Consider the following 25863-nt stretch of genomic DNA (forward strand, 5'->3'; position numbering starts at 1 on the left):
AGAGAAGAGCCAGGAAAGCCCTCATGAACCACACAGAGGGGCATCAAAATTTAAGGGAAATAGAGAAGAAAACTAAAAGGTTAAAAGACCAAGAGACAAGGGGTTGAAACACTGAGAATATGGTTGTTGAAGTGCCTAGATGCAAAGTGGGTAAAGGTGCTATAGATCTTTTTTTTTAAAGTAAATAAATTGATAAGCCATTTTGAAGTAACTAAATATAGCCCACACTGACAAAATATATCACAAACTAGCACTTATCTTTCCTGCACAACTAATTAAATGTGTTTGTTAATTCATAGATCTCATAAGAATGATGAATCATATATTTAATTCCACACTAAGATATTTTCATGTAGAATATAGATTTGAAGTTAACCAACATTATGATTAACTAATCCCATGGTTCCACGCTACTTCTACTTAGTGTATCATTGTCATAACAACCATAAGTTTAAATTAGATAACCATGTAGTACTTAACTCTAATTCTTTTATTGATTATGAAGAAGTAGGTGTATTTAGCAATACATTAGAAAATTTATTACATAATAAAATTCAACCTCTCTTTGGTCAATCATTTTTAGTAGACTAGCTATGTAGTAATAGAGATCCTTATGATAGAAAATAAAATTCTCTTTAGTCATTGAAATGATCTACAATGATTTCCTATAGATTTAGACTCTATGATAATGAATGTAGAGTGAATTTATTTTCAAGGCTCTATATAGCAATATATATTTCAAAGTGTGTGCTAAATTACCTTATGATGGTCTTAAAATGAGTAGGAGTTGACATTTAATGTGATGTTTAGAATTTTAAGGGTCCTTTTGATTCATTGTGAAAATGATCTTTTTCGATGAAATTAAGCATGAACTATGTCAATGTGAGAGAAAGTTACAATGAATGTTTGAACATGTAAAAATGATATAATAAAGCCTTATTTTTATAGGTAATGGACCAAAGCCTAGATCAATTATTATTATTAGTATTTGTTGACATTGATTATATTTATGTGTTATGGTTGAGTACATTCAAACCCGACATCATCATTGATATAATAAAATTAAATACACGAGAAATGAATTATTAAAAAATTGAAACTCAAATTCGACTTCACGCAATAATGACATAAAATTCCTCAACAAATAAATTTATTAAACTATGTCATTAAAACAAGCTTAAAATAAATGAAAATACATATAAATTTATATTTCTTGTCATTATAAGATACAATTTGATCATTATAATAAACTTAAAAATCCAATGTAGAAATTATCAAATATATATATCAACAAAATGCTTCACCACTCTAGAATACACTGGCTAGACAGCAAATAGATGTTTTTTTTTGGTTATGAATAGTCCCTTTTCTATTATTAAAATAGTAAAGTTACTTACTTACAAAAAAGAGGTCGGAAGATACAAGATCACCTCGTAAAAGTTCACATGGCATAGAGCCTGAAATACTTAACTATTCATAAAAAAAAACATAAGAACTATCCTTAGGCGGCGAGAGCAGCACCAACATGGGAAGGAAGATCATGTCTATTATGAAAACCTAGTTGTTCACAAAGTTGGAAGAAGACTAAGGAGAAACCCACCTGTCGTTAGCAGTAATAGAAGCTTCCTTCTCCCTCCACCCTAGGAAACAAAATGGCGAAGATGCAGAAAAGAAACTATAACCTTTGACTTAAACTGCCAGTTTTTTCCTCCACCTCCCTCGATAGCTTCAAATTTATAATTTATAATTATAATTTGTTCAATATAATTTTTTTTTCAAAAACAGCAGCTAACTTTAAACCGCTCTCCAAGCAGGAGTATTTTGTAGACAGTCTGCGATGACCATTTCATTGGATACATTCATTGCTCATCTTTAATTTTCCAATTGGTCACTTTCCATCCTAAATAAGTCCACAACCTAGCCGTCACGCTGTACTGTATTTATCATACGAATTTCATTTTCTTATGAAGCCAATATAATTGAAAACAGTATATTTCTGAATATTCTTAAAATATACCCCAAAAATAAAAATATCTCTAAATATTCTTTGACTAAAAGGAAGCCGGACAACGGACGGTAGAACAACGACCTCTAGCCGTGTTTATTACAACACATCGGGTTCATCAGAGACTCGCTAATTTTTTTTAATGTGTATTACAACACATCGGGTTCATCAGAGACTCACTAATTTTTTTAATGAAGAATTAAGAACTGAGGAATATCTATTCTACCAAATTCGCCTTCGATAAAATTCCTTGTAGCACTTTTGCAACCCTTGGAACTGCAACCTTTTGATGGAAATTCTGAAATTGTAGTTCAAAGGATTCGGATTTTTTTAAAAACAAAATGGCGCTCAACGTTCTTTCTGCGCTGGACTCGGCGCGCACGCAGCTGTATCATTTCAGTGTGATATTTATCGCTGGAATGGGATTTTTCACAGACGCCTACGATCTCTTCTGCATCCCGCCCGTTTCCAGTCTGCTGGAAAACATCCATTACAACGACAGTACACACAAGGACTCCTTACCCATCGAATAGGAATAGCCCTCGTTAATGGAATAGCCCTGTAGGGTGCCTTTGCTGGTCAGCTCCCTTTCGGCTGGGTTGGAGACAAAATCGGACGAAAAAGGTCATACGGATTCATCCTAACTCTCATGGTCTTCAGTTCTCTCGCTTCCGGCTTCTCTGTTGGCAGATCGAGAGAATATATGGTTGGCACCTTGTGTTTCTTCAGGTTCTGGTTAGGGTTCGGAATTGGCGGCGACTACCGTCTGTCTGCCACAATCATGGCTGAGTACGCGAATACGAGAACCAGAGGAGCTTTCATCGCGGCGGTATTTGGTATCCAAGGCCTCGGAATTCTGGCGGGCAGTATTGTGGCTTTGGTGGCCAGAAACGCCACGCAGGCGGCGATTGACGAAGACGAATCGGAAGTTATGAGCGTGCAAACTCGGGCCCCTCAGTTTGGATTGTTCTCGATGGATTTTGTGAAGCGGCACGGCGTCCACTTGGTTCTTTGTGGATATTTCATTCTACAGTGGCAATCTATTCCAGGACGATATTTATCGCAATATCAAGTGGTTAAAATGTGTTTAAGAGAATCCGTTGGGGGGTGTTGAACGCGCTGCACGAACTTAGGCATTGATTGCACTGTGTGGGACTCTGCTGGGGTACTTATTTACCGTTCTTCTCATAGATCGTATTGGGTTTTTCTTCACCTCAGTTTAGAATTCAGCTAACTGGGTTTTTCTTCATGTCAATTTTCTTGTTTGCCCTCGCCATTCCTTACAAAAGTTTCTTGGTTCACCGGTCTCATCGTTATGGATTTCTGGAGATCTATTCTCTGACATTTTTCTTTGCAAATTTTGGGCCGAAGACGACTACTTTCATTGTGCCGGCGGAGTTGTTTCCTGCTCGCTTGAGATCGACATGTCATGGTATTTCTGCCGCCGCTGGGAAAGCAGGCGCTATCATCGGAGCATTTGGTTTCCTGTTCGCATCTCAACCGGCGCACAAGAAGGATCCTGCGCTTATTGATCTGAATAAGAACCCCTATGAGTGCGAAACCTCTTATCCAACTGGTATAGGAGTGGACAACGCCATTATTATTCTTGCAGTGGCAAGTTGCTTGGGTTTCTTTTGCACATTTCTGATAAAGGAAACAAAGGGAAGACCATTGGAAGATAATGAGGTGGAGCTTGCTAAAATTCAAGCCTAGCCTAGTGAATATGGTGGGGAGGAGAAAATGGAGCATATCTTTATTTATCCATAAGTATTGTTTATAGGAGTGGTTTTTCTAGCTGATATTGAAAGAAGGTAGACTAAAGTTTCCCTTGACCTAGTTAAGGGGTATTCTACTTGGACCTAGTAAAGGATAGGGATATTCTACTTTCTTTAAGAATGGGGATATCTCACTTGGCTAACATCACATTCTAATGTTTAACGTTTGATAATTGTTAATTATGTGAATCTCATTGTTGAATGTATTATCCAAGTTTTATCTTTAGAATTACAATGCAAATATCATCACAAAATTATAATGTTGTTCTAAATAACTCATAATTAATTTAGAAAAAGAAAAAAATGAAGGTTAAATGTGACCATGACTTATAAAAGAATATATCAAAGTCATTGGAATTTCGTTCGTTTCTAACTTGTCAATATAAGTGAAATGTTATAAAGAAAACAAAATTTATAAATGAATTATTAGTTCATGTTATTAAGGTAGGAGGCTATAGTTTTCAACTAATTTTGAAATATTAGTTTCATTCTTGGGAACATCCAAGATGGAAAATCATGAAAAAAACCTATAGTGATGACAAAATTTTAAGATTTAATGCATGTTAGAAATATAAATTACTTTTTTATTATTCGCTACTGGCACTTTTCCAAATAGCCTTTTTTTTCCTTTCAATATATTAAGAAAAATATGATTGAGACTACAAGTGACATTCTACAAACATATGTCGTGGCCTATGATCTTCTCTTTCTTGCATGACTTCAAGATTCACATTCTGTGTTTCTTTATACTAATAATTTATAGGCCTCCACTTGTCCTTTTACAAGTCATAAGGTTTGTTTACATACATTGAGGTGGAGGTAAATTAAAAAGTTTGTTGCAGAAAATGATGTGACAATCATATAAAGTTCTTGATAAATGAGAATGACATATTATTTTCATTGATTGCATTATACTAATTTGACTAGATTATTTTTTTGCTTCTTGTTTATTTTGATCTTATATTAGAGTTTTTGTTGTTTCTTTGTCTTCAAATCTCTCAATATTTGTTGAGATGGACTACTTGCATAATACCAACATAATAAACATCACAATTTTGTGATATTTCTAATAAGGAGGTTATGATTTTGAGCTCTGGCTATTTTCTCACAATTTTGATCTACCCTAATTTAATTATCTTGAGCTGCAGGCTTTGGATTTGGGTTCTAATGACTCGTGAAGTGTAGTATTCAACTAATATGTGCAATAGATTTTCTTTTAATTGGATAAGTTTTTTCTCAATCCAAATTTTCTCTCTAATTTTTTTCTATTTCAAATGTTCAAGAGCCTATAAAAAATTTCTTGGAACCACAGATGAAAATATTTAAATGTATCAATTTCTTGTGTACTATTAGGCATTTTTTACCACCAAGACTATATTGCATGTACTTAAATTTGTATAACTTTTTTTATGACTCTTTGTATATATAATTATATAATTTTTTTCTATAAATACAACTAAAAAAGAAATAATATTAAACTATTTTCTAATGTTTCATTATTGAAATTCCCAAAGTCACTTGCTTAGTATGATGGAAGTTACATACTACGTTATGAAATTTGTCATTATTTCCCATTTCAAGCCCATGAAATTTTTAGGCACAATGTTCATGCCTAGTCAATTCACCTAGCTTTGGGTATAACTGTTTACACCAATGGAAAGAAGAACTAAAAATCTAGTTTCAATCCCTAAAATAGAAAGCCTTCAGCTACCCAATTTTAGAGACCAATGAAAGTTTCAACTTAAAATTTTCAGCAGAAGACCTCTGTAAAAGCCTGTTAAAAAGAAAAAGAAAATCCTGGTAAAAAAGATATGAAAAAGTTTCAAACATTTGATCACTTTGGATAATCTGGATCACTTAGTCTTTGACCAAGAAGGATTGAGTAGTTGGAGAGAAGAAAAAATCAAGAAATATACTTCACAGTGCATGAAGATGTGCATAAACACAAAGGTTTGGTGCATAAAGCAGAAGTACATACATTATCATAATATTTTCATTATTAGTAGCAATAGAGATCTCACCTAAATTGGTAACCTTCACCTTCAAAGGAATCACACGTAAGTTTTGATTCATGAATTTGCACTAAAGATCAAAGATATGGAGGTTGGACACATGAAAAAAAAAAGTTACTTATCTTATGCAACTATTAATGACAAGATTGAACACAGGTGCCTTGGGGTTTCAAATAGAAGAAGTAGGAGTTCAAATCTATGAAAACTTTTGTCGATAAAGAGGGTATAAATCATCAAAAAGGGCAAAATAAGTATACTACAGTTCTCCCAAACCTCATCTGAGAAAAACCCAAAAACCATTTTCAAAACTAGGAACTTTGATTTTTTGGTGAATTAAGTATCGTGCACAAATTTTATCAAGGTGCACAAGTGCATAGGTGTGCTATTCATAGAGGTGTGGCAACTATTAACTGCTAGTTCCTAATTTAGAGGTTTCCATGCACTAAAAATGCATTCTGATGACTGTTGAACTCCTAGAAACACCCAGAGAAGGTCAACCTTCCATTTTTAGAGCTTCCAATGACTCTCAAATTCTCTTGTAGCTTCCTTCTTCTTGTCTACCGCTTCTTTCTTAATTTGAAGTCATGTAAAGGCTCATGCACCCATTAATTGATATAAAGAAGGGTTGAGTCCTATTTTAGCACCATTTAGAGAGTCAGTTTGTACATAATTAGATTTGTTTTATTAGTTTTAAGCATATATTTACATGAAGAGATCTCTCACTCTCAACACAAATTGAGGAAATGATTTCTTATAAATTGAGGATTGTAACTTGTATTCCAAGCTATTATTTTGATGCAATAATATATGCTATTGGTGCTCTCATTTTGAGTGTAGTTATTCTTATCTGAGTGTGTTATTTTTGTGGATTCTTGTTCATAATGATAATGGACCCAATAGTTTTGTTGTGTTGATTTGATAAATGCAATATTTTACTTCTGGTGTTTGCCAAATGTTGATGAATTCTACTAATATACCAAGTTGGAGAGCAGGTCACCCTATTTTTCCTACATAGCTTCTTATCTTGCATGAGTGCACTTTACATGGCCTTGCGATTTGATAAGAAGTGAAACATATTTTGGTTTTACTAAGTTTCCATTGACGATTGCATCAATGGATTTGAGGAAGCATTGTTCCTATTTTCATTTGTTTCCTACCTGATCTTTTCAAATATTTAAATCACAAACATGTTGTTACCATGGTCTATGTCCATTATGAAGTTTCCTTTTATGCTATTTAATTTCATCTCTTGTTACCTTATCTTTGTTGTTTTCTTTGCTAACCCTTGGTTAAATGAGGAATTCATATAGTTGGATTATTAGATTGCATTCATTAAAGAAAATAGAAAATACCAAAAAAACCATTTTTCTTTTTGTGGTTAATTTTTGAAACCACAAGAAAATTGATCAACTTATCCAAAATCGGTATGAACCAACAAAGGCCTCTTTGTGAATAAATACATTTATTTTCAACTAAAAAATTTTGAGTAGGTTGCAAGATTGCCTAGAACCTTGGAGTTGATTTGAGATCAATATTTCATGAGAGGAGTTTGAAAGGATTCCTACCATTAAGCATCGTGCAAAATGATAGCTCAACACTAATCACTAGTGTCCACTCAAATATTTGTTTACCAAAATTAATTTGAGAATTTTTCATTTTAATTATTTGATGATTATTTGATAACAAAAGATAGCACAACCAAGGTTCGAGTCTCTATAGGGTCGATCTCTATTGTGGTTCTTAATTGAGAGTTGCTAATTTTGACCCTTATTTAAATAGTGGGGCTTATTTCCTATAGTGCTTACAACCAAAAGTCAAATTTTTTTCAAAGGTTTTTGCCTTTGGCAAAATGGTTGGGTTTCTTGCCTATAGTGCCTACAACCAAGGTTCAAGTCTCCATAGGGTTGCTTTCTACTTTGGTTCTTGAATGAGAGTTTCTAACTTTGACCCTTGGTGAAATAGTGGGGCTTATTGCATGTAGTCCTTACAACCAAGAGTCAAAAAAAAAAATTGGTTAAAAACCATCCTAGACAAATCGATTAAAGTGGAAGGTGAGGACAGGGACAAGGATGTTCTTGAGAAGGAGGACAACCATGAGCTTGAAAAGGGCAGCTAGCCCTGTGTCTTTTCATTTTTTGCTAGTTTATGATTATGCCTATGAACTTGGTATCCCATGAGATCTTTATCTTTATGTCATTTAATAGGACACATAGGAACATTTTTTGCAAAGGTTGCTATTTTATTTTAGAGTATATTGTGCATATTAGTTTAAAGACTGCTAGTACTTTTAAAATGACTATGAAAATTTTCTTTTTTGAAGTGTAAAGTTGGTATTGGTTAGTTGATAGGGAGATTACCTTTGGCTATTTATTCATCCTTTTTGTACTTTCAAGTCAGCCCCCCATCTTGTTGACTACTATCAGTTACTTCAAAAACAAAAGATAGCACAAGTAGGTAGTGTATCTAAATTTTTTCTATGAGTGTGACTATTAACTTGTTTTAATCATTTGGAATACATATCATACTATCTAATTTATGTTTAAGTCTATTAGACTCTATTTTTTCATCATGACATGATGATCTAGTTGGTCTTATGAGTGTCTCTACTTCGTTGGGATTGAGATTATGGTTTCGATCTTTTATTTCTTCATCCTTGTGGCCATCTATTCTATCCTAATTTTTTAATTTCAAAATCTATTAGCTTTGGGCATTATTTATGCTTTTATGTCTTTTAGTAAGTGCTCTTTTTCTCACCTTGTTTAGTTTTTCCCATGTCTTTGGTTATCAGAGGATATAATATTTATTGAAGTTAATTACCCTCATTGTAAAGTTTTGACTAGTATTTAAAGGGTACAACCTTTTTACATTTAATTTCCTATTGACATAATAGGTAATATTATTCTCATACCCTTTTCTTGAATCTAAATCAAATAATACTATATTCTTGATATACCCATCATATCATATGGTTTGCAAAGTATATATTGATCTATTCATGATAATTTTAATGGGATCCAATTCCTAGGTATCAACCATAATGTTAACTAAAATCTTGATATCATTAGACTCCTTGTAATATGGATCAAAACCTATGATATCTCCCATAAAATTTCCTATTCACTTTACTATTTGATTGTAGAATAGTTAAAACAAAACTTTATTAATAACTACCCATGTGGGAGTACTAATTTATTCAAACTTTCTATGTCAAATTTGGTATCTATTTTATAAAATTAATGCTATATCCTCTATAAAAAAATATAGAGTTTCATTGATTAATTTACACATAATTTCTTCATTTTTACAATATAAATAAGCTAAACAATCATGAGTAGTGATACCTACCTAGCTATTGAAGGCTCTTTGCAATGATTGTATAAATTTTGATTCTTATACCCTAGGTCCATTCTAAAATGAAAATATAACTGATTCTTTACAATTAAACCACCAATCCTCACTCGAGTAGTTCCTAATGGATAATGTGTTGTTATTTTCATTTGAGGTTGAGGTGCTTGATGGATAATTATCCCTGTTCAAGAAGAATTCCATGCATTATGAAATTGTAGGGGCTGGCATTAATTTTGGTGTAATCAAAGATTTGGTGAGGGCATCATAAACATGAGTATGGGATGTGGTAGCTAGCATTGGAATTTCATTATTTCCTGAAGAAAAGTTGATACTGTGAGAGCTTATTGGTATAGCCCATAATTTGCTCAAATATAAAGGGTTTGGTGGAATGGATTTGGTGGTTTTCTTCGCTCGATTGTTGACATTTAGCCTTTCATTCAAAGTCTGAAATCTTGGTTCACTTAATTTTCACTGTGAAGGTTCCCTAGTCGAGTCTTGGTAGGGATAATTTGCATATTTAGTTTTATGAAAATAGGTCCCCTGCTTAAATATTTTTTTATTAAAACCTTTGTTAGTCTAGTATTTCAGTTTCATTGATAATGGGCTTGAATGATGTCATCTTCTTTATGTGTATTTTCTTGTGCTCTATGGTTAATAAAACCCTTTGATTCTTTAACACATAATGCATGAGCATAAAGCAATTTTATTACTTCTATAATGATTCTGAGTAATTGACCAGTTTTTCCACACCACCTTCCTTTTTTGCAAAAAGAGGGGTAACAATTTATTAAGACAGAAAGGAATACAACAAGGAGAGCTCAACAAGGAGCTCGATCCTAAGCAACAAGATCATCAAATTCTTGCACCATCTCAAAGGACAGTTACCCTATATCCCTAATATTCCAACACAGATCATGACTAGAAGCCCATTTGGCTAAACAATCAGCAATTCTATTCCATTCATGAGGAATATACATGAACCTAATGAACTGAAAAGAGGAAGAGAAGAAAAGAATCTGCTTAACAACAGTGGCCAGCTACCAACTAACTTCCTCAAGCTCTTGCGAAGAAAGCATGTTCACCACCACCTAGGAATCAGACTCACAAATAATCTTACTCCATCCCCGCAAGCAACACTATTCCACAGCATATAAAATAGCCTAAGCTTCCATGAGATTGTTAGTATAATCACCCTTATGAACTGAGAAGAAAAATTTAACATCCCCAGAACTGCAACGAGCCACTCCGCCAATACCAGCCGGACCAGGATTCCCACGGGAAGAATCATCAGTGTTAATTTTCAGAACTCCACAGGGAGGAGGAGTCCAGTGCCCATCCCGGTTAACCCAACCCTTCCTCTGATGGTGAAGCTACCCGGACATAGAAGGAAACCTATGAGCTACAACCCCATCCTACAGATTAAAATTGAGGCGATTACAGATAGCAAGATCAACCAGATCCATACCCCCATCAAGCTCACACTTCACAAGAATAGCTTCCTGAAGAGAATGTGATATTTTCCACAAAAGATGCAAAACACCAAGCCGAACATCTTGGAATATGTGATGATTCCTCTCCAACCAGATATGCCAAAGCATGAAAGATGGGCCAGCAATCCAAGCAGCATGGAGAGAAGAAGACTTGGAGGGAGCATTACCCAAGCGGGCCCAGAACTTAGGCAAAGAGGAAGCATGCCGACAAGAGCAACCCCAAGCGCTCCACCAAAGGTTCCATATCTAAGTAGAATAGGAGCAATGGAAGAATAGATGGGAGACAGACTCCTCTCCATTACCACAAAAAACACAATAAGAGGGGCCCTGAAATCCACGTTTACAAAGATTATCCCAGGTAAGACAACGGTTGTGAGCCACTAGCCACATGAAAAAATTGCACTTGGACCAAGAAACATTATTCCAAACTTGCTTCCACCAAGGGACCTCAACATCCCCAAATAATTGTCTAGTTATCTCCTGATACCCAGCAGAGACATGATATTTACCAGATAAGGTATCACCCCAAGCCAAAACATCTGGACCAAGCAAAGAAGAACACTCTCTAGACGGCAGAATTTGAGAAAGCTCTTGACGATCCATGTCTGTACCTCCAGGAGGCCAATCAGAGGAATGCTGCCATCTGTAACCAACAACAGGTCCCAATTGATAAGGAGTCTTGTAATGAGCCACTTTATCCCATCCAACGGCAAGAAAAGAGTCACAAAGAGGCTGAAGATGAGGGTATATGGATAAAATGGAAGGGAATCCATCCCAAGCATCAGACCAAAACAAATCCTAAGAACCTCCTTTACATATCCAGAATAGACCCCTCTTCACCAACATTGCACCTGTCTTCAAAGTATGCCAAACCATTGAGCCACGACCTTCAAGAGGAAGTGCAGAAATAGAGCAAGGATCAACACCATGAAAATATTTATGAGTGATAATACGAGCCCAAAGTTGATGTTGCCCAGAGCACCATCGCCAATAAAGTTTAGCAGCCAAAGCTTCACTACTCAATAGAGCAGATCGAAGACCAAGACCACCCTCCTTTTTAGGCCTACAAATAGTTGCCCAATTAACCAAGCTCCATTTAGTACTACGCAAATTACCACTCCAAAGGAATTGTCGAGAAAGAGCATCAAACTCCTTGAGAAAGTAAATAGGTGCAGCATGAACCATGCTTCTATAAGTAGGAAGAGCTTGGATAACAGCTTGAAGAAGAGTAACCCGGGCAGCAGTAGAAAGCCATCTATGAGTCCAATGATTTACCTTATCCTGAAGCTTGGTAATCAAATTTTTCCAAAAGAGACGTGGCTACCTGGAGACAACAATAGGAATGCCAAGATAAGTCAAAGGAAGTGAACCTATATGAAACCGTAGGATACCAACAATCCTGTGCTGAATAGAATCAGGAGTGTTAAAAAAGTAAATGAAAGATTTGTGCTCATTAACTTTCTGGCCTGAAGCTGCCAAATAAACGTCCAAAGCATGTCGAAAGACTTCAACTTCCTTGATCCTAGCAAGACCGGCAAGAGCAGAATCATCAACAAATTGAAGATGGGAAAAAGAATGTAAGCCATTACCCCACCGCCAGCCTTGAATAGAATTCTGGGACACCTGATGCTTGATGAATCTACCCAAGCCTTCAGCCATGATGATGAATAGATATGGGGAGAGAGGGTCACCCTGGCAGAGGCCTCTAGCAGAACCAAATAGTTGTGAAGGTTGACCATTAATAAGAATAGAAAAAGAGGCAGAAGTAACACAACTCATAATCCAACTCAACCAGTCAGAGCTAAATCCAAAAGAAAGAAGAATACTCCTTACGAAGCTCCATTTAACTCTATCGTAGGCCTTAGCCATATTCAGCTTAACAAACATGGCTCTCTCCCTTGAAGTAGCCATAGAGTGAATAGCCTCAGTAGCAATAACCACCCCATCCAAAATTTGTCTACCAGCAACAAAACCACCTTGTTCTTTTGAGATAATAATGGGAAGCCACCTTTTCAGTCTCTCAGCAATCAGCTTAGCAATAACTTTGTAAACCGCATTACATAAGGCAATTGGTCTAAAAAACTCCAATTGATTAGCACCCTCTCTCTTAGGAATAAGAGTCAAGAATGTAGAGTTCAAAGCTCGAAGCATCTACTTGCTAGCATAGGATTCTTTAAGCACCTCCAAAAAATCATGATTAATGATATCCCAAAATTCCTGAAAGAATTCAACTGGAAAGCCATCAGGACCAGGAGCCTTCCCCTTAGGCATGCCAAAGACCATCTCCTCCAGCTCTTCCAAAGAAATAGGACGCATGAGATAATCATTCATTTCCTGAGTGATAAGGGAAGGAATACAGGACAAAATAATATTTTCTTCATTATCAGCAAGAGGAGAGTCCTTAGAGAAGAGGGTAGAGAAGTACGAAATAGCCTCCTGGAACAAAGCTGGCAAGGAATTCAGGTGGATACCTTGAGAATAAACCAAAGAAGAGATAGTGCTCTGATTTCGGCGAGATTGCACTATTTTATGGAAAAAGGTAGTGTTTCGATCACCTTCTTGGAGCCAATCAACTCGAGCCTTTTGCTTCCAAAAAATTTCCTCTCGAAGTTCCCATTCTTCTAGAGCTCTAGAAGCAAGGGATTCAGTCTGGCCAAGATCCTCTGAGAAACCTCGATCTCTAATCTCCCTTGTGATGACATCAAGATTTTCTTGAGCAAGCCTCTTCATAAAATGAAGATTCCCAAAGCATTCCCTATTCCATATCTTGAGCTGCCTTTTAACATATTGAAGCCGTTTAGAAAATGAGAACATTGCAGTACCATATGCAGGAGCACCATCTTTCCACCAACAAAAAACAAAATCATGAAGAGAGGAGTCACGAAGCCACATCAACTGGAACTTAAAAGGAGGATTCTTCGGAACATAAGCCCCTATAGCGGAAAATTTGATTGGACAATGATCTGAACCCCTCCAATCAAGGATTTTTGAAGAGATAGTAAGGGTGCCACTAAGCCAGAAGCAAGAAACAAGAAATCTATCCAGGCGTTTTGAGATAGCAGCAACACCAGTCCTACGATTATTCCAGGTATAGAGGCCATTAGAAGGCTTAACATCAGAGAGATGCAAAAGAGACATGTGTTGCCAAAGAAGAGCAGAAGAAGGCCTCAATCTAGCCAAACCACCATGCTTCTCTTCCAGACTTAAAACTGAATTGAAGTCCCCTGCTAACACCGAAGGATGATAAGGATGACAATTTCTAACATATTGAATATGTTCCCAAAGTTCCTCCTTTCCCACAAGATCAACAGGTGCATACACATTAGTAACCATGATTACCTCTCCTGAGTCTAGAGCAGAAGCTACCACAGAGAGAGCTGAGCGAGAAGACATCGAGCCAAGAGGAGAAATTTTTTGAGGATCCCAAAATATAGCTAAACCACCAGCACTGCCTATTGCCCCAACACACTGGCATTGGCCACGAGACCAAATACTAGAGGCATGTTGGACCATAGACTCCACAGAGAGCTTAGTCTCTTGGATGCAAAAAACCACCAAGTTATGAATAGCCTTTTTTCTAGGGATGCTATTCAACCCCCTTACATTCCATGAAAGAATAATCATCATTGGGTAGAATTGGGAAAATGAGAATCTAAAGGTTTCACTGAACCAGACTCAATCAATATATCTCCTGTGAGTTTAATCTTCTCTTGGTCTGTTTTGCGCCCACTCCTTAGAGGGGGAGTAGAAGAAGCTCGCTTAAAGGGTCGAGGTAGCAACCCCAAGGGGAGAGGAGATCCCTTGCCCTTACCTGATGGTAGCACATCCTTAACCAAGTTAGCCAAAACAACATCATCATCTTCCAACACTGCAGGAGTCACCAAAGCCGCTGTCACAGGAGCTACAGGAACCTCACAGTTCTAATATACTACAACTTGAGATGCCCCACAAGCATCATTAGGAACAGATCTCTCATCTGGGCAAACTAGATCAGAAGAGATAGGAGGAGCAATACCCTCCTCTAGAACCATACTATCCAGCACCTCAAAGCGGTTAAAACCTGAATCAGATAATCTTTCTTTCAAAGGCCTCTTTTGACCACGTCCCTTAGCTCGAGGGCAAACAGGGGTAAATCCATCCTTATCCTACATTTGAGCCTTACCCTTACCTGTAGCATCTTGTGGATTCATCCCCTTGGTAGTATTAACTATTTGAGATTGTCCTTTCCCTGTAGTATCTACCAAACCACCAACATTGCCAACTATAGAATGATCCACTCCTTTGAAACTCGAGTTACGGGGGCACTGCCACAGTAAATGACCATACTCATGAAAAATTCAGCAATGGAAATGGAGGGATTCATAATCTAGCTGCTGCACCCAAGAAGAATCCTCCAGACAAATTTCCAAAGAATCTGATAATGGGTTATTCAAATTAATTTCAACACAAATTCTAGCATAAGAAATAACCTTTTTCTCGAGCGATTGATGTGCGATCACAGCTGGCTTCCCTAATAAAGTAGCAATTTGTCGAAGGATGTCTTCACACCAAAATTCCAAGGGAAGACGAGGCAAGCGAACCCAAACTGGCACTGTTGAAGGGAGATCCTCAGCAGAATTAAAACCTGAATGCCAAGGTTTGACAAATAACCCCACATGGTTGTAGAAATAAGGGCCTCCTTCAAAAACACGATCACGATCAAACATGCAAGAGAATACAACAAAAAAAAAACTATTCCCTGCCAACATAATCTCCATATCTCCTTCCACCTGCCAAGAGCGACGGATCCATGCCTCAAGAGCGGATAGGGAAATCCGAATTCCAAGAAATTTGCATATCAAAGCATGCTGGTCCAATAATCAATGTCCTCCATTACAGCCGTTGGAGGAATAACCAAAATAGGGCGATCATGGCTATGTGGAAAACACCCATTAACTTTTTTCAGCTTGGAGCTCTCCCCTGAATAAAATGATTCAGATCGCATTGCATGCATAGTTGGAGAAGAACCATCTGTTCTCACCAATGGAGAACAAATCCCAGGCCCTGCCATGCAAACAATAAAACCCCAATCCAAAAGTGACTGCAGAAGATCTCCAAAAACACTGATGCAAATTATGTCCAGTAGCTAGCAATCCAAACAGAATAGACTTAATTCAAAATAAAAAATTTTGTGGTAAACCTAGTGTGACTCGAACCGGAGTTGATGCGTAGCACCAGGATCATTAGCCTAACACTACGCCTCACGACTCGCCTTCACACCAACTCGGCTACTCACTCACCCTTACAAAAGGGTTTGTGGTAAACCTAGTGTGACTCGAACCGGAGTTGATGCGTAGCACCGGGATCATTAGCCTAACACTACGCCTCACGACTCGCCTTCACACCAACTCGGCTACTCACTCACCCTTAAAGGGGTTTGTGATAAACTTAGTGTGACTCGAACCGGAGTTGATGCGTAGCACCGGGATCATTAGCCTAACACTACGCCTCACGACTCGCCTTCACACCAACTCGGCTACTCACTCACCCTTAAAAAGGGTTTGTGGTAACCTAGTGTGACTCGAACTGGAGTTGATGCGTAGCACCGGGATCATTAGCCTAACACTACGCCTCATGACTCGCCTTCACACCAACTCGGCTATTCACTCACCCTTAAAAGGGTTTGTGGTAAACCTAGTGTGACTCGAACCGGAGTTGATGCGTAGCACCGGGATCATTAGCCTAACACTACGCCTCACGACTCGCCTTCACACCAACTCAGCTACTCACTCACCCTTACACCACCTTCTTGAGAAAGCACAACAAATTGATTACTAAAGTTAATGTGGTTCCTCTTTTACTATACGATCTGGAGCTTGTTTTTAAAAAATCTTCTTTCTTGGCTTTCGGACAGCGATTCTATATTTCTACCCACACAATTCTTGAAACTCGGCTTTGTCTTCTCGCTTTTCTTAACAAATTTTCCAAGCTTTTCTTCTTCTATCATGCATTTGTTTCTCATAACTTTTCTTTTGGTACAATAGTCTTCGGAACCATAATTATTGTTGTCCATTCTATTGTCCATAAGTCGGGAATCACTATCAAAATCTGACTGGCCAAACCTAAAAGATTATCATAATTTATCCCTTCTATTGAAATAATGTATAACCTGAGATTTTGATTTTGATTCTCTCCCTCCATACTACACATGTCCTCACAAAATCTCATTTTCTCCTATTATTGCGTGAGTTCTGAAGTAAGATTACTTATGCTCCTTAGTTTTCTTCTTGTATAGCATTAGTTTCCATCCCATCTGCCGAGTCTTAGCTTGATTATTGACCATGTATTTCAAACTGGATGTTTCAGCCATGGGTTTTGATCCATCGTTCCTTCAATTGCATTTTTTATCTCATTCATATGACGTGGACCTATGTCTAGTTTGGATTTTTCCTACCATGGTTGTGGCTTATCATTTAACTCATGAAGTGCAGCTAGTTTTTAAAAGGGTTCAATATTATTTCTAGAGCATGTTTAGTTTTGTGGAAATAGTCAGATTTGATTTTATGATAATGAGAAATTATGTTCGGGTTTCTCTGCTTTTCACTATTCTGCTTAAATTATGACAGTTTTTAAATATTGGACTATTTTTTTTTTTTTTTTAAATAACAAAATGCATCTAAATTTTTCATATTTTATGTTTTACAAATTTGGAAAAATTAATCGTTTTTAAATATTGAGTAGATAAATATTTTTATAAATAATTTCTAGACTTTATCCATAATCTATGAATTCAGTGAAATCAAAGAAAAGTTTAAAACTTCTTGCAACCTATTTAGAATTAATTCATTTAAGTGTACTATATGGAGATTGAAGAAATTGAAGTCTCAAATAAATAGATCGCATTTTAAAACAATGGATGAAAACAAAACTGGATTGATGTAGATAAATAAAAGTTAAAATAAATAATAACATTAAAAATAATTCAGTGTTCTTTCCTTTGCATTTTTTATCTCATTCATATGGTGCAGATCTAGGTCTGGTTTGGATTTTTCCTTCCATGGTTGTGGATTAACATTTTCCTCTTGAAGCATAGCTAGTGTTTAGAAAGGGTTTGATATTGCTAGGATGTATTTATATTTGTGGAAATAGTAAGGTATTATTTTATGATAATGTGAAAGTATGTTCATGTTTCTCCATTTTTCACTATTTTTCTTAAACTACACCATTTTTAATATTAGACTAATTTTTTTATTTCAAAACAAAATTGTATTAAAAAATTTAATTATTTATGTTTTACAATTTTAAAATTTTAATTTTTTTTTAAAATATTGATTACATAAATATTTTTAAGAATAATATTTTAGATTTTATTTCATGGTCTATGATTAGAATGAAATTAAAGAAAAGTATAAAGCTTATTGCAACTTATTTAGAATTACTGCAAGTGAACTATATGGAGAGTGAAGAAATTGAAGTCTAAAAAAAATAAATCACTTTTATAAGATATCTTGGATGACAACAAAACTAGATTATTTTTGAAGTATTAGGTAGCAGCCAAAAGAAAGGGAGGCTGACCCCAAAGTACAAAAGGGTTAAAGAATAGTTGGAAGTCACCTCCCACTTATCTAACCAATACCAATATTATACTTCAAAAACCAAATAAAGCCTAACTCCAAAAAAGTGTAATCCTCATTAAAAGTCCTATCCCTAATAAGCATGCAATATGGAAAATTATACTAGCAGCATCAAAACTTATTGCTGCTACTACTCCAATCCATGATCATAAACATAATAAAAGCCCCATAGGGCACCAAGTTCAAAGGGATCCAAAACATAACAAAGAAACCAACAAACAAAGACACAAGGGCTAATTGCCCACTTTCTCTCCCTGCTCCTCCTCTGTTTCTTCAGGCTCCTCCCTATTCAAATCCAACCATTCCTCTTTGATGTGTTTATCTAGCAGTGTCTTTAGCCAATCCTATGCTAGGAAACCATAGATGGAGCGGGTAGTTTCACTCTCTTTGCCAATATCTTTCTCATCCTTCTTCACCTATAGAAAATAGAGAGTGGTGGTAGCAAAGTGCATGACCTTCGTGATAAATTCCACCAAGGTGCCAAAAGTCATGGGAAATGCCAATATGGTTATTTGCAAGCTCCTTCATCGAATTCTCTAGCCTCTCTAGCCAAACCTTGCTTTGGCTCTGTCTATAGCTATGTCTCCCTTTCTGCCCCCTGCATTTGAGAGATTCCTTCATGGGGGAGGTGATATTCTCCTCCCTTCTTCTATTTGGGGATGGGATGGTTTCTAGGGTCTTTGAGATGTGTCAAGGGCTAGACACTTCCTTCATCCCAGTATTTGGGTGTTTCTTGTTCCTTTTGGTGGGCTTTTTCTCACTTTTAGTGGACTCAAAACTAGAATCCTGTTTAGGGGGGATTTTGAATTTTTCCATTTGGTGCTTTTCATTAGCTCTCCTAGAAGTTTTCTTGCTCCTCCTCATGTCCATGTCAAACTCAATGACACTTATATTGATCTTAGAATCGAGGTTTTTTTTGGGTTTTTTAATAGCCTGAGCTAGGGCTAGGGTCTGTGGAGACTTGGGGAGTAATAGTAGCCAGCAGACTAACAAGAAGAGGTAGATTTATGGCAAGGTGGTATTTGTAAATTTTGTGCATGATTTCTGTAGATAAATAAAGATTTGAATAATAGATTTCACCATAACGAACGTACTTTCATACAAAAATTCCATATTTTTTAAAGATATGATTGTGTAAATATTTTTCTAATAGTTTTTTAGATCATATTCCATAATCCATCATTTGAATGAAGTGGGTCAAAGAAGATAATAATTTACTACATTATTAGCATGAAGTGATCAAAGGAATTTAAGGCTTTTATGAACAACTCACACTTAAAACACTTGGAAATGATAGCAAAACTATATCTATATAGAGGCAATGTCGAATAACTAATTTCTTTTAACCAAAATACTTTTTTCAAAACTATTTATCAAAATTTCATGGATATATGATTGTGAAAGCATTTGTTAGTTAGAATTTTGGACCATGTTCCATGATACATTAATAGAACCAATGGAAGTAAACAATAAACTAACTCATTACAAACTATTCATGTTAACTATATTAATGGTAAAACAAATCAAAGTTCTTAAAAGAGAGTTAAGATTTGGAAGACATTCAAATTATAGTAAAATCAGAATTATGTAGAGGAAATATAGATTTGAATTACTAATTTTATTAAACTAAATAAAAATTTGTGGTTGTGTAAATAGTTTCTATCATTTCAAATTATATTTCATAATCTATTATCTTAGTGAAATGTGTCAAAATTTAAGTTACTATAAATTATTTAGAAATTTACATTTTTAGACTGAACTATATTAGTGGTCAAAGGAATTAGAGGAAACAAATAACTTTCATTTACAAAACTTAGAGTAATATTGTGGATACTATCTTACAAATTCTAACAAGTATTTACAAAACACTAAGATCTTATTTAAACTCACAACCACCATTTTTGAATAGTGAGCAAACAAATCCGAGATATATTTGACACTATAATTTCTTGGTTTTTTTTCTCATTGGGTTATTTTACTCAACCAACATAGATATCTTTTAGAACATTCCATGAATGTTTTTGATTAAGAAAAATAAGTTTTATAGGGATCTTGAAACCCAAAATTTCTTACAAAACAAATGGCTGCAAATTATCAAAACAAGCCCAGTAATAGAACGATGGTCAACATAAAGGCCACAACAAAAAATAGGCAAAAAGCCAAAAAGAAAGAAACCTACAAAGACAACAGAAACCAAAGACGAAAATTGAAAATTCTTCAGTTACTCTCCCACCTTCCTATTGAGGTCCTAGATGGTTTGTGCCACTTCATAGGTTCTCTAAATCTCTTCTGCCATGAGCTCCTAGTTCTTCTCATAGGTTCGATCCAAGTGGCTTTGGGTTATGTCTATTATGTTGTCCTCTTCCATCCTATCTTAATCATTTTCCTTCCCATCCTTCTCCATGAAAAAAATCCTGAATTTCAGCTTACCACCAAGACTGACAATGTTTTCGTTGAGAGAATTCAAAATAGTGAGCATCTGGTTAGCCATGTTGTGGTTAAAAGTCTCCAAATTTTGCATCCTTTTTTCAACCATCCTGATTTGATCCTCTTGGTCTATCGGGTTCCCTTTCTCAAATTTTTCCCCTTGGCTTTCCATCTATCCCATTATATCTTTTATCTCCTCCAACTCATGAAAAAGCCATTTTATAGATCGAAAGTTATCAATCATGTTGTTTTTTACATTTCTGAGAAAATTCATACCCACTTCCCTTGCATTGTTTGTGATGGCCACCAACACCGGTTCTATTAGTTCCTCCAATTGGATCTTACCCTCTTTTTCTTCAAGGATTTGGGGATTCATAATTTCTATCACAATCCCCATTTTTGAGGTTCTAGTATTGAAGTTTTTCCAAGCCATACGCCTATCTTTTATAACAACCTCACAACTTCTCTCATCCATTTTCTCCTTTTCTTTCTCCTGTGGGGGAAATGGAGCACAGAGATCTCTAGACCCATATCATTTTCCCCCTCTAGAGGCATGTCCTCCTCTTTATTCCTCCTCTTCTTCTTTTTGGGGTTACTAGTCAGCTCCTCTCTAGTCTCAACATCCTTCCCCTTATTTTCCTCATCTGTGTCCACGTCTTCTCCTTCCTCATAGTAGTCTTCTTCCCCTTGACCAAAATTTTTAGGAATATGATCCCTAAGGATTTTCCTACAAGGAACTTTACTTGGATTAGGAGTATCCTTGTCTCTTTCCCTACTCTTCTTCCCTGACAAATGATATTCTTCCTCCTCCTTCAAGCTTAAGCTCTGGATTTCCTTTGTGTCTAAGGAGAAATTGGAGCTCCCTGTCTCCTCAGAACCAACCACATGATGAGATAGGGATTTACTCCTAGATTGAGCTTTAAAATATTCATAGAGAGAAATAAGTAACCCCTCATGCAAGGAAAGGTTAGCACTAGGTTTTTTCTTATACCCCAAAATATTCTAGTTCATGGAAGAATACAAGTAAAAAGTTAAAGAAACCTTAGCCCCATAATGGAAATGATTGAGCAAAACAAAATTATGGGTTCTAACCCTATCAAACCTTGTATCCAAAGAAATAAACTCAATGATGGCCCTTAGCACATACATCTAGAGCTTCTTAATTGAGTCCATATCATAGTAAGTCTCACTTTTCACCAGTTCCTTCTTCTTGTGTGTGTTCTTGCAAAAATCCTTTACCGCATTCGTAGAAAATTTTTTGTCTCTATAGAACTTAAACCCTCATCAAGGATTTTTGTGACATGGACGATGACCTCCACATTAACTTGATGTGACACCCCATAAATCTTAAGCTTGCCATCCTTCCAAGAATTCACTATGAGATTGGTAATCACTGAGTCATACCCATGAAGCTTGGAAATGTAGTTTGCGATGCCTCCCTTTTCATGTTTCTCCTAGACCTTGGTTCTCTATTTCCATTTCTTTGCCTCTCTAATTGGCTCTCTTCTACTCCATTCTCCCACCATTCCAGTAACCTATGTGATAGCCTTTCACATACATAGTCCTCTCTTCACCTTTCTTTGTCCTCTATTTTCTCTATCCAAAACCTCTTTTTCTTTCAATTCTAGTGAATTGGTAAAGAAAATAAACAACCCATAAAGCATGGCGATTAGAAATAGAATGCGTCATCCACCAGTTCCTCCCATATTTTCCATAAATGCATTGGCTTTCACACATATTTGCTTTATTTTCCATAATTAACTAGGGATTTCACCCATGCATCCCTAGATCCTCTCCTAATCAATTAGGCATTTTGTGACTGATGGAATATTCTAGTGTTCCAAATCATCATCGTTTCTTTCTTGACTACCTCATTAGCAAACTAATCAACCACAGAGTTAGAGTCCCTATACTCATGGTTGACATGAACACTCTCAAATTTGCCAAGGGTTGTACAAATTTCTTCCACTATTTCTGAAATGGATAGGTAGGTTGGAGAACACCTTTTATGCATCTAATGATATTGTTTGAGTCCCTCTCTAGCCATAAGATTTTGACTCCCACTTCCAAAGTAGTTTAGTAGTGTGGAGAGTAGCACTGGCTTTAGCATAGTGATTTGTCTAGAATCCCAAGGAGTAGGAAAGAGCACCAACACCTGCACCATTACTATTTCTAATGATGCCCTTGCATCCTAAAGGACTAGGGTTACCTTTGGTTTCTTTGTCAAAATTGGCTTTATGCTAGCCTTCGAGCGGAGTTTCCACATCACCCCCTATCTTTTCATTCTCCTATCCTTCTCCCTTTCCTTACTATTACAAGTTTATCTCAAATTTATGTTGATTTTATCTGCAAGAATAATAATAGGAGCCTCCCTATCTCTAAAAATTCAATTGTTTCTCTCCTTCCATATTCCCCAATAGAAGTGGAGCAAAGTTCATGTGCTTATACTATGCAAAATTGTGACTTTGTACATGATATCCCACTAACAAAAGATGTCCAAAACATTTCCTAGTTTGCACCAACTAACCCTATAGTTCTTGGTGAGATATTCCCAGACCTCTATGGAATAAGGACAATAAATGAAGATGTGATTAATTGATTCTAACTGATGCTTGCAAAGAATACATCTGTTAGGGATATATTGACCTTTTTTTGCCAAATTATCTAGAGTAAGAATTTTATCTCGAAGCATCAGCTAGAAGAAATGTTAATTTTAGGGGTAAGGCTAGGCAACTAGGCCTTAGCCTAAAGAGGTTTCTCGTTTAGGCTCCAAAGGGAGTTATACCCTGAGGCCAATGAGTAGGATCCTCTAGGATTACCCTCCCATGTCAGATCATCCTTATTTTATTCAAAATCAAAGAATTCAACATCACCATTATCGGCTTAAGATCATTTGAGATCAAAGATAGGTCTCTCCATCCTTGGTCCATTCTATAGTCTCTTACACAACCAGGTGAATTGATTGGGCATGGACATTGGGCCTAAAAAAATTTTATGCTTGAAATGGGAAGTAATGATGAATTTCCTAAAGTAGTGTGTAATTTCTATCATATTGAGAAACTTTGGGAATTTAAATAGTGAAACATTAGAAAATGCTTTAATATTATTTCCTTTCTTTTAGTATTTGTAGAAAAACATATATAGCTATATAGAGAGAGAGCCTTCAAAAAAATTGCAAATTCAAGTAAACGAAATATAGTCTTGGTGGTAGAAAGGCCTTTAAGTGTGCAAAATATAGCCTTTAAATTTTTTCTTCTATGATTTCAAGAAAATTTATATAGGCTCTTAAACATTTTATATAAAGAAAAATTAAAGAGAAACATTGGATTGAAAAAAATATCCAATTAAAAGAAAACCTATAATACATATTGGTTGAATACAACACTTCACTAGTCATAAGAACCCAAATCCAAAGCCTATAACTCGAGATAGTTTGACTAGGGTAGATCAAAAGCATGAGAAAATTGCTAGAGCTCATAATCATAACATCCTTATTAGAAATATCATAAAATTGTGATGTTTCTTTTGTTGGTATTATGCAAGAAGTCCATCTCAACAAATATTGAGGGATTTCAAGATAAAGAATCAATAAAAACTTTAATATAAGATCAAATTAAACAAGAAGCAACAAAAAATCTATTCAAACTAGCATAACTCAATCGATGAAAAAAATATGTGAGAAGATTTCACAAGACGTGACCAAATTATTTTTCATTTATCAAGCACTTTATACCATTGTCACACCATTTTATATAGAGAACTCTTTAATTTACCTCCACCTCAATCTATGCAAACAAACCTTATTGTTGAGATTTCTGGATCTATTGCAAATGTAATAGCATTCCCTGTTTAAGGTATATGTTTTCCATATGCAACATCCTCTTGTTTATATTGAGCATAGGTTATTGAATAGACATGTCTATTCAATAATAAAATAATTAATTTATATTAACTTAATTATTGATATATATATATATAGAATTATATCTCATATATAACTACGTGTATATCCAAAGAGTTATCCGATATACGCTACCAAACATTAACACTCCCTCTAAGAAAGGGAGGATAAACACAAGATAAATATTACACCATTGGTAATATTAAGGATATCTCATATGTTTTCCACCATTTAATATAGCATATGATATTCATCAATTTCTCAAACTAGGGTATGGTATCACATTTGATATCAAGAGTTCTGACCTCCCAAAATATCAACATCTGATATTCATCAAGTACTCAAAAACAAGGTTTGATACCATATTTGATATCAAGAGTATTGGTTTTCTAGAATATCAATGAAATTCACCACTTGCTCAAAAAGTTTTGATATCACATTTAATATCAAGAGTATTGGCCTCCCAGAATATCAATGATATTAACCACTTACTCAAAAAATTTAGATATCACATTTGATATCAAGAGTATTGACCTCCCAGAATATCAATGATATTCACCAAGTACTCTAATAGTAATGGCTTCCTAGAATGTTGAGATACAAGACATTCACCATTTACTCAATTTATTAGATCTCATAATACAAGTTGACTGTAAGATCATCACTTTACAACAACTTCTCCCAAATACAAATGACATCATTTGGAAGTTGTCACTTCCTCATGATGTACATAAGGGGTAAGCCCATACATAGTCATAGTCCTCTTGACTGTGACAACTTATTGAACTTTAGAGAAACTATCTCAACATGGTTTACTCCCTTTTAATCAATAAGATCAGGTTCACTAAAGGTTAACAAAATAATATCCTTAGTCTTCTCCCTCTATTTCAAGGTTGTATAAAATGTCAACCTCCCTTTGAATAGCAATCTCCCTTTGAACATCAATTTTTAGAGTTCTTCATTCAATATTGCTTTGGATGAAGTGTCAAATTCCCTCTAGATCTGATATTAGTCATCAATGTCCTCCTCACTCCATTGCTTGTACCTTAATTTTCTATCTCCACTCATGTCCATGACAATGAACACCACTTTTAACTTCACCAACTTCTTCATTGTGTTTTTCATTTTACTAATTAAATTTGTCTATCAACATTTGACTCTTTAACACTGCAGATTATATTATGGGGAAGAAACATTAGCACACATGTTTCTAGGAATATATTCTGCATATAATATTGAAGTTGTCTATGTCAAGTTTTCTAATCCACATTGGAGGTCAATCCTCTTTGCTT

The 25863-nt window shown here is 35.7% G+C and overlaps 1 pseudogene; it reads left to right on the top strand.

Annotated features, from left to right (window-relative positions):
• Positions 1-2346: 2346 nt before the first annotated feature.
• LOC149563547 (putative inorganic phosphate transporter 1-8) lies at positions 2347-3718 on the top strand (annotated as a pseudogene).
• Positions 3719-25863: the final 22145 nt, after the last annotated feature.

This window comes from Cupressus sempervirens, chromosome 4 (genome assembly GCF_028749045.1).
Source record: "Cupressus sempervirens isolate cs-2001-9-10 chromosome 4, ASM2874904v1, whole genome shotgun sequence".
Lineage (NCBI taxonomy): Eukaryota > Viridiplantae > Streptophyta > Pinopsida > Cupressales > Cupressaceae > Cupressus > Cupressus sempervirens.